Source organism: Humulus lupulus, chromosome 4 (genome assembly GCF_963169125.1).
Source record: "Humulus lupulus chromosome 4, drHumLupu1.1, whole genome shotgun sequence".
NCBI lineage: Eukaryota > Viridiplantae > Streptophyta > Magnoliopsida > Rosales > Cannabaceae > Humulus > Humulus lupulus.
Genome location: NC_084796.1, coordinates 174,969,929 through 174,982,757, shown reverse-complemented (window position 1 = coordinate 174,982,757; position 12,829 = coordinate 174,969,929).

Genomic DNA, 12,829 nt, shown 5'->3' with positions numbered 1-12,829 from the left:
CTTAGGAAGGTTAGGATGATCCTATATGCAGTATGACTTTGTTTGGTATTTTTGATTCACCATGTGCTTAAAGTTTATATATTTGAGTGATTTATTTTCTTTCATCTCTACTTCTTCATCTTGTTATCTATGTTTATGTTTACTAATAGTATATAGATTTTGTCAAGCACTTTCTATGTATTATCAAATTAGTGAAAATAATATAGATAATATCTTTATCATTTTCACCATCTCATTCATATATATTTACTTTTGCTAAAATCTATATAGAATTAGTCATGCTTTTTCTATGTATTTTATAAATAGTAAAAGTAATATTTATTTTAGGTTATATGTCCAATCTTTTATTGCATTATTGCCAATGGTATAATGTCATTTTTAGATTTCTCATAAGATTTATCTCATCATTCCATAGTAAAGAATAATAATCACTTGAATACATTTTTGTAAAATATATTTGTGCTTCAATGTTTATCATCCAAATGGATAGTTGGGATGTGAACTATCCATTTGTGTAATTTTTGTGAATCAAAGATCCAAATAAATAAGTATGCATATTGGTGACTCTTGATCCTTCCTTCTTGTTACCTATTGTTACATCACATTTTATTATATTTTTATTTCTAATCTTTAAACCTCCAAAACAACACAAAAAATATCACTTGTTCTATTTTCTTCATATTATTTATCTCTAACATTTATTTATTGATTAACTTGTTTCTTTACCTCCTTGTGGAATCGACCGCCCATCTATACTACAACTACCGCTAAGTGGAAGTCACATTTGGGCGTTAAACAAGAACACATTGGGACACACTCCATGATAGCAGATCCGCTCACGAAGGGATTACCACCCAAGGTCTTTCATGAGCAAAATGCTCATATGGGTGTGGTATTGTTTGAGGATATCATGATTTAATGGGAGTTTGTATTTTATTTGCTTTATGTTTATTTCAGACATTTATGTATTTGATTATTTTTTTATCAAAAATGAAGTTTTTCAATTCATTCACTCTGTTTTTGTTATTCTGACCTCACTAAAGTTTAAGGAGGACCAGTTGGAAATAGACATTTTTGGTTCACATTGCATGTAATTTCCATGCTACGCATCCGTGATTGATTTATGTCATTTGACTGTATTTGTATATGTGACCATTGATGGGTTTAGTCATGATTAATATGACAAAGACCGTTTTGATCCTATATGGATATGGTTGATGGACGAGATTGTTAAAGAATACCTTTATATGATAGCAAATTTTGAGCTCATAAGGTTGTACATTTATAAGGAAACATATGTTGCCCAAGTGGGAGATTGTTGGATTAAAATCCTATTTTATGGGCACATATGTATAATGTATAATGCTATTATAAAGTGTGATATAAAATTAAGTGATCAATTATGTTATAAATATCATAGGGTATTAAAGTGTCATGGATTTAATGTGTAGAAACAGGAAAGTGAATTTTCAATTTTATAATGGGCAAAATTGGAAATCACTAATTATAAATTAGGGTTGTGGTCCCCTATATATATGTATCATTCTATTATGTCTGTCATCCCATTAACAGAAAAGAAAAGAGAGACTCTTCTCTCATAGAGATACATATTATATTGGAAGATCTAAACCCTTTGTGCAATCTCCAACAATGACCTCAGGTTAGTGCTTCCGCTCTTGTGTTAATCTTCTTCTTTAATTTAGCAAAATATCTATAAAGTCATGATTTAGGATTTCTCATATATGCATTTATAGTGACATGATTTTGGATTATGTGTTGGAGATTATTTTTTGTTCATGTTATTTGAGTGCATTAAAATTTTAACAATTCCTAGTTAATTTGATTTGGGTGGGTCAGGTGTTTGACTGCATTGTATTTTTTATGATTTATAATTAATTGCAATTGATTGTTTTAGATGGTTATTGTTTTTTTCTACTTTTGGTGTGATTGAAATCCAGTTGATGAAGTTAGAATGGGTCATCTGCATGCGTTTAGCTTATTAATTTTCCTTCATGGAATGGGTTCAAAATCTTGTTCTATTTTCACCATTAGATTTATGCAGGTTGTATCTACTCTATAGGGGTCATAAAGCATGGTTCATACCTGGTTTTCCTCTACCTCTCCTACTTCTTCTTAAAAAAATCAGCCACGAAATTATTAAAAAAGCTAATAAGAAGAAATCATTGAATGGTGATGCTAAAGGTAAAACGGCTATTAAAGGAAGAAACAAAATTAAGAGTTGTTCATCATATTATTCCACCCCCTAAATACATTTTCAATTTAATTATTCATTCATTTTATAGACCATTTGAATACATTCAGGTTTAAATTCAACATATTGCAAGTTGGAACTATTTTTGGAAATTTTAAAATTATTTCTTCTACTATTTAGGTTGCAGCAGGTTGCGTCAGGTTGCTTTTTTTTTTTTTTTTTTGTATTTATTTGTTATTTTTTAAGGTTGCATTAGGTTGCTTTAATTTGTGGAAGCATGTAATTGTATCTTGTTGATTGTGGTTACATTTGGCTAATTTGATTTATTGGAGCTCATAATTCTAGAGTTTTACTTATTCATTATTTTCTTGTTCTTATCTTTAGGTTATGCAATTCATTGTTCCTCTTGAAAATCATTATTGAGAAAAGTCATGCCATCATCAAGTACGAGTAGGTTACTGTTTTGCATAAGTTGTTTGCAAAACAACTTTATGATTTTGCTGATTCTCGCTTTGGACATTTTCTTTCATTGTCGTCCTTTTTGTCCTTTGTCATCCAACATAAACTCATTCATAATGACGATAAGGATAGTCCAAAATCTAGTTTCAATGTTGATACTCATAGATCTAGACTTGTCTATTTGTTTTATTCATATGCAAAGTCAAAATAAGTTTATGGATATGAGATTGAGTCTGAATATCTAGGTCGATTTGTTTCACCTCACAAAGCTCCAACAAAGAGAGAAAGGATTCGAGAAATGATAAAGGCAAAGATATTTCTTAGTTTTGTTTATGATGTAGAACATGTATGAATTTTTTAGAATGAACACTTTTGTGTCTCAAGAAGGAACATTTATTAATTTTGAATTTTTTTGTTTATGTATTACTTGTAAATATTATTTTTCTATATATTGTTGACTCCATTTATATTAGAGGCCTCAAATGTAGTCTCAGTTTCAATCATGACAGAGAGCACAAAATTCAACTTCCATTATTCAATTTAGTTTGAAATGAAATGAATGTAGAAAATAGCATTACCAAATATCAATTTCTACTTGATATTATTACATGCTCTACTTGTATATATATATAGGTACATACTAATACACATGTTTTTAATGTTGACTTTTTTTTAATTCTTATTGAGTTTTTAAAATCAATGTTCCAATTTGAAAATTCTTATGCAATCTTCTGCAACTAAATGCAAACCATGTCAATTTAAAAAAAAAAACTCAAATGCTATTTTTATTCTTATATGACTAAAACAATCTAATGCAAACTTAAATGAAACTACATACAACCTCAAGCAATTTAAAAATAAACTCATTTCCAAATTTCAACTAATATAACTCCACTATAACCTCTTAATAGAAGCCCAATGCAACCTTATACGCAATCCAATGCAACTTATGCAACCCAAAGTAATGCAACTTTGTGCAACTCATGCAACCCAAAGTAATGCAACTGACTGCAACTTCAAATGCAACCTATGGCAACACATGCTAACACATGCAAGCTCATGCAATTCCAATGCAAACCCACGCAACTCAATGCACCTTCAAATGCATCTTGAAACAACACATTTAATATAGAGGTTGAACTTTAGGTTGTCAAAGATATTGAATAGATTTCAAAACTCATATGCAATTTCAAATGCAAGCCCGTACAATCCAATGCAACCCATGATAAATTAAGAACTTATATACTAATTTTGCCTAATGCAACCTAAAATGTAAGCTCATGTTACCTTAGGCAATAGCCAAACAAATTTAAAACATAATAAAAGAATAAAGAAAATGAATCTAAAAAATCAACCTAATATTTCATTTGTCAAATACATGCCCGACCCATTCATGGGTCAAATAGAACTCATGCAACATGATGCAATAATAAATGCAATTCATGTAAAAATTCATGTGCAACCCAATGCAACTTCAAATGCAACTTAAAAATTAATACATGTTATACATGCTATGCAACTAACGCAACTTGAAAAATCTCATTTGTAAATTATAGTTGCAGATGTTGCAATAGATGTTACAAATATTGCATATGATATTCGAAAGGTTGCAGAACTTGCAAAAGAGGTTGCAGAACTTGCATATGTCACAACAAATGTTGCATACAATAGCATTCTAGAAAACTCATATGTAAATTTCAACATGTTAAGCAACTATAATAACCTTATTTTGCAAATTAATCATCTTTATGCAACCTAAATCAACTTAAAAAATTTCATATACAAATTTTAAGTAAGATAATTTGAAACAAACGCAACATAAAATACCTCATTTGCAACTAAAGTAACATAAAATAATATTAGGTAATGTTTATTATTTTATGGTTTTATATTTTTTATTTTAGCTAACTACATGAAATAATATTCAAGATCTACTAAATTACAACAAATAAATGATGTTTATTAAATTTAAATTAAATTTGGAGGCTAATATCAATTAAAACTTGAATGATGCATGTTTTCGTAGCACGAAGTACCAAAACTTATGTGAGAATCATACATATATAAATATATATATACAAGATACAAGAAACGTGTAATATGCACGTTTCCTTAGTTTTATTTATAGAATTTATTAATTATTTTTATTAAATTTATATTAATGTCACATAAATTTTGAAATAAATATCCTATTTTAATTAAATAATTTATTTATTTTTGTTTAAGTTTATGTTTGTTCTTGTTTTTGAATTTGGGAGTAACAACAAGAGATTATATATTATATATTTAATGTAATATTAAATATTATATATGTATTTTAAATTTAAGTTTTTTACTAGTTTTATTAAAAAAAAAGCAATTTGTAGCAAATCCACAGTAGATTATATTATATGTTTAATATGATATTATTCTAATAAGTGAGTTTAAGTTTAATTAAATTTTATTTAAGTTATAAAACGTATGATTTTATTATTTTTAAATAATTATTATTGTAAAATATCTCAAAATATCATATTTTAATTTGTTTAATTATTTATTATTTTAAAATAATTATTATTGTAAAATATCTGAAAATATCCTATTTTAATTTGTTTAATTATTTATTATTTTTAAATAATTATCATTGTAAAATATCATATTTTTATTTTTTTTAATTATTTATTTTATTTTATTTAAGTTTAAGTGTTTATAAACTACAGTTAAATATAAGAATATTCTGTTAAATATAAGAATATTCTGTTAAAGTTAATATTAAAAAAATAAAAAATCATTAAAACCAATAATTTCCGTTATCTATACACTTATTATATAGAAGAGACATGATGATAAAATCTCTTTATGATAAAGAGCTATATTATATGTCATTAAGTTTTTTTAATGGAGAGAGAGAAATGGAGCATTTACATATAAATATTATATATATATGACAATTTTTTTTATAGGGGATTCACTTTAAGCCCTACCGGTAGGACTTTTAGTATTTCTCGACCCGTGAACAGTTTTCGGCGAGATTTTTTTTTATGACCGTGTATATTGTAGCTATTTAGAGCATCCTACAATTTTTCAGAAAATTCCGAATAGTTTACAGTACCGAAAACTAGGTTCAAACATGTTATTTTTCACGTGCATAAAAAAAATTAGTCACGCGTGCAACAACATGTTTGAACCTAGTTTTCGGTACTGTAAACTATTCATAATTTTCTGAAAATTTGCAGGATGCTCTAAATAGCTACAATATACACGGTTGATTACGCCCAAACTTGTCTTCACAAAGCGGTTGTTGTAGTGTAGTATGGGCGGTCGTGTCCACAGAGAGATATCTTATCAAAAAGTGATTAGTAGAACTTTAAGCGCAAAAAGTAAATAAATCGTTGGTGGTTTTTGAGAAAATGTTGAAAATAAAATTGGTTGAAAAATTCAATAACAAAAGTGATAAGGTTTCAAGAATCACCTATATGCTTAGCTCATTTATTTGGATTTTGATTCACACATATAACACAATTAAATCGTTCACTTCCCAACAATTTAATCGGAAGATAAAACATGAAGAACATATATAATAAAATGTATTCGAGTAATAATAATTCTCACGTTAAGATCATAGAAAATAATCTTATGAAAAATCTAAGAATGACAATATACCTTATTGGCAATAATGCAATAAAAGACTAATCATAAAATTATAATATCAATATATTTGTCCGAATCATATTCACATAGAAAAAACATGACTATTTCTATATAATACTAATTAGATAAATATATTGATATTGAGATAGAGAAAAATAGAAGAAAAATATATTACTCAAATGTATAAACTTTAAGCATTTGGTGAATCAAAACACAAATAAATTTCACCTTGCATATAGGATCATCCTTTACCTTATCTAGGAAACTAGCCAAAAATGCTAGTCATTCTCACAATAATCTAAAGAGAAAATATGAGAAGAGATAGACAAAATAAGACTAAAATTTACTATAGTTTTTGCCAATGAAAAATTACACACCAATATGTACAAGAGGTCCCCTTTATATAGCATTTTGTCATGCTAAAACCGTTCAATGGGAAATGAAAAGCAAATTAATTAGAATTGATTTTCTCATTAATTTGAATAAAATAATAATGGAAAACTAATTGTAGCAAATTGATTTCTCCCATTTAGTCAAATATAATTGAGATATTGATGCCTTGGAATGCTAGCAAATAATGAGATTGATTGAGAATACTCCCAACGTTGGTCAACTTTGCTCCATGTGCCAATATTGTGAATATAATCTCTATTATTTGGCTCATTTATTCTATACGTGGAAGAGCATATCATCCATTAGTGATATGATTTGGAGAAGGTGACTCCAACCATTTCTTCAATCTCCTCATGGTAGTTGGGCCTTGAGAGAATAAATCATCTTCCAATGGATTTGGACTTCCTTTTTATTTATTCTCTTTGCAAAATTACCATATTTTTCTACAAAATCAAATAAATTAAATTAAAATCACATATTTTCATATCAAATAAATATTTTATATTAATTTCATGAAAATATATAATTAAAATGTAATTTATTTAGATACTTTTGCTTGCATAAGTGCATTTTCATGCACTAATCACAACCCCCAACCAGCTTATTGCTAGTCCCTAGCAATTCAAGCGGAGAAGAAAATTATCAAGCTGAATAATCAAGTCAAACCAATCAAAACTAGCCAAGCATTACAAAAAATATATCATCAAGAAATCAGAAATTGCTATGCAAACTACTCAGTTGTAACCCCAGAGTTGTGTGTGTGTGTGCACCAAACCATATCCATTTCTTACCACAAACCATAACACAAATAGTATCGAAAAACCTCAAAAGCATAAAGGACTCAACTCCGAATTCCTCACAGGCATTGAAAGTATTTTTTTTTTTTATGGGAGAGATGACACTCTTGGAGTTGGAATTGTAACAATTAACGCTCAAATGAGAGAAGACAACTTTTTAGGACAAACAATTTGAACAAATATTGATCACAAGATAGACAAATCAAATAATTAGAATTCAAATGACAAACAACCTTTGGGATTTACACAAGAAACTCGAAGAATAAAGAGCCAACTAAAAGAAAATTATAAATATAGAAAAGAACACTTTTTTTTTTTTTTAAGAAACATATGAAGTGATGTTTCTTTCATTCATTTTTTTTTTATATGGAACAATTTTTTTTTTTTGACAATAAAATAAAAAGAAAACACAATAACGAAATGTTGCTCTTGTTCTATTATTTTTTTCTTTTCTTTTCTTTTTTTTTTTTGAATTTTTTTTACTTTTTTTTTGTTTTTTTTTTAATTTTTTTGACAAGAGGCAACACCTAAATACATGAACAAAAAGAAACATGAAAATAACATTACAACAAAGGCTCTTTTAAACATGAAATTATCCCTCTAGTACATGTCATGTGTTTAAATTCCAGAAATCTGATTTGACCAACTCAAATGATCAATAAAAGTTCAAAAAGTCGTTTTCTCAACTCTCACAACTCACCAAAAAAATGGAAAACTTTAAGCTTGAAAATTTTCTCAACTATTTGTGTTAACAACCATCTTACCACATGTTTGGAAAGTGCATTAAAGAACTCTGGAAATCACTCCTTAATAGCTAAACATAGCAAAAACCAACTTAAACAAAATATTTCAATCATGCTTAGAAAATTTTGAGAAAATTTGACTTAAAAATTCAACACAACAATGTAATTCTCCAAATGAAAGCTCACCAGAGCTCACCACCCCCAACCGAAAATCAGACAGTGTCCTCAATGTCAAAACAAATATGCAATGAAAAAGATAGGGAAAGAGAACACCTGGAAGATGACAATATCCACGGGGCGATAATTGAAACAACCTGATAGCAACAAAACAAACCAAAAACAAACAAAAAACGAAAACACACAAAACTAATAGAAAAGCAGAAAAATAAAATATGTAAAAGAAATAAACAACTCAGAGTGTATAAACAGGGTCCTCAAGAAGGACCTCTTCAACATGACTCACACTCTCGATGTAATGCTTCAATCTCTGGCCATTGACTCTGAAAATTCTCCCATCAGTTGGGTCCTCAACTTCAACAGAACCGTTGGGAAAAACTTGTTTCACCACAAATGGGCCAGTCCACCGCGATCTCAACTTACCTGGGTGGAAATGCAACCGAGAATCATAAAGATGCACCTTTTGATTCACCTCAAAATGCTTTCGCAGGATCTGTTTATCATGAGCAACTTTCATTTTTGCCTTGTAGATCCTGGAATTATCATATGCCTCATTTCTCAACTCCTCAATTTCAGACAGTTGGAGTTTGCGATTAATACTTGCAGCACATAGATCAGAATTAAAGGCTTTGACAGCCCAATATGCCTTATGCTCAAGTTCAACAGGCAAATGACAGGCTTTTCCATAAACAAGCCGATAGGGAGACATCCCAAGAGGGGATTTGAAAGCAGTACGGTATGCCCAGAGTGCGTCAAGAAGACGAGAAGACCAATCTTTTCGGTCGGGATTTACCGTTTTTTCCAGAATTTGTTTTATCTCCCTATTGGCTAACTCCGCTTGCCCATTGGTTTGCGGATGATAGGAATTAGCAACCTTATGAAGTACACCATATTTGCGCATGAGAGCCTCAAAAGACTTATTGCAAAAATGAGTTCCTTGATCACTAATGATGGCACGAGGCGTACCGAACCTTGACAAAATATTCTCTTTCAAGAACTTGGTAACTGTTGCATTATCGTTGGTTCGACAGGGTACAGCCTCGACCCATTTGGAAACATAATCCACAGCAAGGAGAATGTAAATGTAACCAGAAGAAGATGGAAATGGTCCCATGAAATCTATCCCCCAACAATCAAATATCTCAATCACAAGAATTGGGTTCAAAGGCATCATATGACGACGGGACAAAGAACCTAACTTCTGGCACCTCACACATGAACGACAGAATTCATTGGTGTCTTTGAACAAAGTGGGCCAATAAAGACCACACTGTAAGATTTTTGCAGCAGTTTTCTTCACAGAGAAGTGACCACCACAAGCATCATTATGACAAAAGTTCAAAACACTAGACACCTCATCATCAGGGATGCATCTCCGCATGATCTGGTTGGGGCAATACTTGAACAAGTATGGATCATCCCAATAGAAATTGCGCACCTCGACCAGAAACTTGCGTCTGTCTTGTGAACTCCATTCAGAAGGAAGTTCACCTGTTACTAAGTAGTTAACAATATGTGCATACCATGGTAACTTAGTAACAGCAAGCAATTGTTCATCGGGGAAATCATCACGAATAGGTGGACCATCAGCGGAATCACTGAATTCAAGTCGGGATAAGTGATCTGCCACGACATTTTCAACACCTTTCTTGTCTTTGATTGTGATGTCAAATTCTTGCAATAAAAGGATCCACCGTATTAAGCGCGCCTTAGCATCCTTTTTGGAAAGAAGATATTTAAGGGCAGAATGATCTGTAAAGATTGTAATAGGTGAGCCAATCAAGTATGCTCGGAATTTGTCAAGAGCAAAGACAACGGCAAGCAACTCTTTTTCAGTAGTGGAATAGTTCATTTGAGCATTATTAAGAGTTCGACTTGCATAGTAGACAACAAAAGGTTTCCCCTCCCTTCGTTGTCCCAAAACAGCTCCAACAGCAAAATTGCTTGCGTCACACATGATTTCAAAAGGTAAATCCCAATCAGGTGACTGCATAATAGGGGCGGAGGTCAATTTTGCAACAAGTGTTCGAAAGGCATCCTCACACTTAGGCGTCCACTCAAAAGTAGCATCTTTGGCTAAGAGGTTACATAGCGGACGAGAAATCGCTGAAAAGTTTTGAATAAACCTCCTATAAAATCCAGCATGCCCAAGAAAAGATCTCACATCTTTGACGGTTTTTGGAGTGGGCAAATTAGAAATGAGATCAATCTTAGATTGATCAACCTCAATTCCTCTTTCTGAGACAATGTGTCCCAAGACTATGCCTGAAGATACCATGAAATGGCATTTTTCCCAATTGAGCACAAGACCTTTCTCAATACATCGTGTCAAAACAGCTTCTAAACTAAGAAGGCATGCGTCAAAAGAGTTTCCAAAGACTGTTAAATCATCCATGAATACTTCCATACATTTTTCAACCATGTCACTGAAAATACTCATCATGCACCTTTGGAAGGTGGCTGGTGCATTACACAGTCCAAATGGCATACGTCGAAAAGCATAAGTACCAAAAGGACATGTGAAAGTGGTCTTATCTTGATCCTCCATTGCAATCTCAATTTGATAATAGCCTGAATAGCCATCAAGAAAGCAATAAAAAGGATGACCAGCCACACGTTCAAGGATTTGGTCGATGAATGGGAGTGGGAAATGATCTTTGCGGGTGGCAGAATTCAATTTTCGATAGTCAATGCACATGCGCCAACCCGTCACAGTTCTTGTGGGGACAAGGGCCCCTTTCTCATTTTCAACAACAGTTACACCCGACTTTTTAGGCACTACCTGAGTTGGACTAACCCATTTGCTATCAGCCACTGGATAAATGATGTCAGCATCCAGAAGTTTCAGCACTTCATTTTTCACAACTTCTTTCATTGTGGGGTTCAGTCTTCTTTGAGGATCTCTTCGAGGGATTGCCCCATCCTCCAGATTGATCCGATGGGAGCAAATTAAAGGGCTAATGCCTTTAATATCAGCAATCGTCCAACCTAATGCAGATTTAAGCTTTTGTAGTACCTTAATTAGCTTAATTTCTTGTGAAGGATCAAGTTTGGACGAAATGATAACAGGAAAGGTATCACCATCTCCCAAGAAGACATGTTTTACACCCTCAGGTAGTTGGGCTAACTTAATAATAGGAACCTCTTCAGCAGAAGGTTTTGGCTTTTCCCTTTCACTAGGTAGCTCTTCAAAGCGAGGTTGCCAAAACTTTGTTCTTCCGTTTTGTGAGTCTTTGTAACAAGAAATTTCATTAATCGACTCATCAAAACCCGAACTTTCAGAAAAAGAGAGGAGTTCATCAAGATCATCAGAATTGCTTTGCAATTGAATCTCCTCAGGAATGAGCGTGTCAATCAGAAATGTCTGATAACACTCATCATCATCATGTGGTTGCTTTGCAACATGAAAAATATTGACCTCGAGAGTCATATTCCCAAAAGATATTTTCATGAGACCATTCCTACAGTTAATAAGGGCATTAGCTGTAGCAAGGAAAGGTCTTCCAAGTATGATAGGGATTTTTGACTCCATGTTAACCACAGATTGAGTATCCAGAATGAGAAAGTCAACGGGGTAATAGAATTTGTCAACTTGAACAAGAACATCCTCAACAATACCCCGAGGCTTCTTAATAGAACGATCAGCCAGCTGTAAGACTACAGAAGTAGGCTTGATTTCACCAAGACCAAGTTGCGAGTAGACAGAATAAGGCATGAGATTGACACTCGCTCCTAAGTCTAGCAAGGCTTGGCTGAATTCATGAGTCCCAATTTGACAGGAAATGGTGGGACAACCAGGATCTTTGTATTTTGGCGGTGTCTTTTGTTCAATTACCGCACTAACTTGCTCAGTCAAGAAAGCAGTCTTCTTGACATGATGCTTCCTTTTTACAGTGCAAAGATCCTTGATGATTTTAGCGTAGGCTGGCACTTGTTTGATGATGTGAAGCAAAGGAAGATTTATCTTCACTTGTGTCAAGTGCTCAAGGATTTCTCCTCGATTCTCAGGAATTTTCCCAGCAGGTCTTAGAGCCTGGGGAAATGGAACTTTTGCAGAAGCATTAGATGGCACACTTTCAGAGACAACATTTGGAAATTTTGAAGTAGTATTTGGTATTGGTGGATCTTCCAAAGCTTTACCACTTCTAGTTGTGATGGCATTAGCTTCCTTAACGTTTTGATCGTTAGAGTTGGAGGTTTGAGCCATATGTTGCCCTTGTGTATTGAATTGAGGCTGAGAAGGAAGTTTGCCTCTTTCAGAATTAACCAAGGATCCAGTCAGTTTTGAAAATTGAGTTTTCATTTCCTTGATTTCTTCCATCATTTGACGATTTATTTTGGCTTGCTCCTCCATGAATGAGTGAAGGGCGTTCTCAAGAGAACTCCTTTGAGGAGGAGCATTATATTGAGGAGCAAGT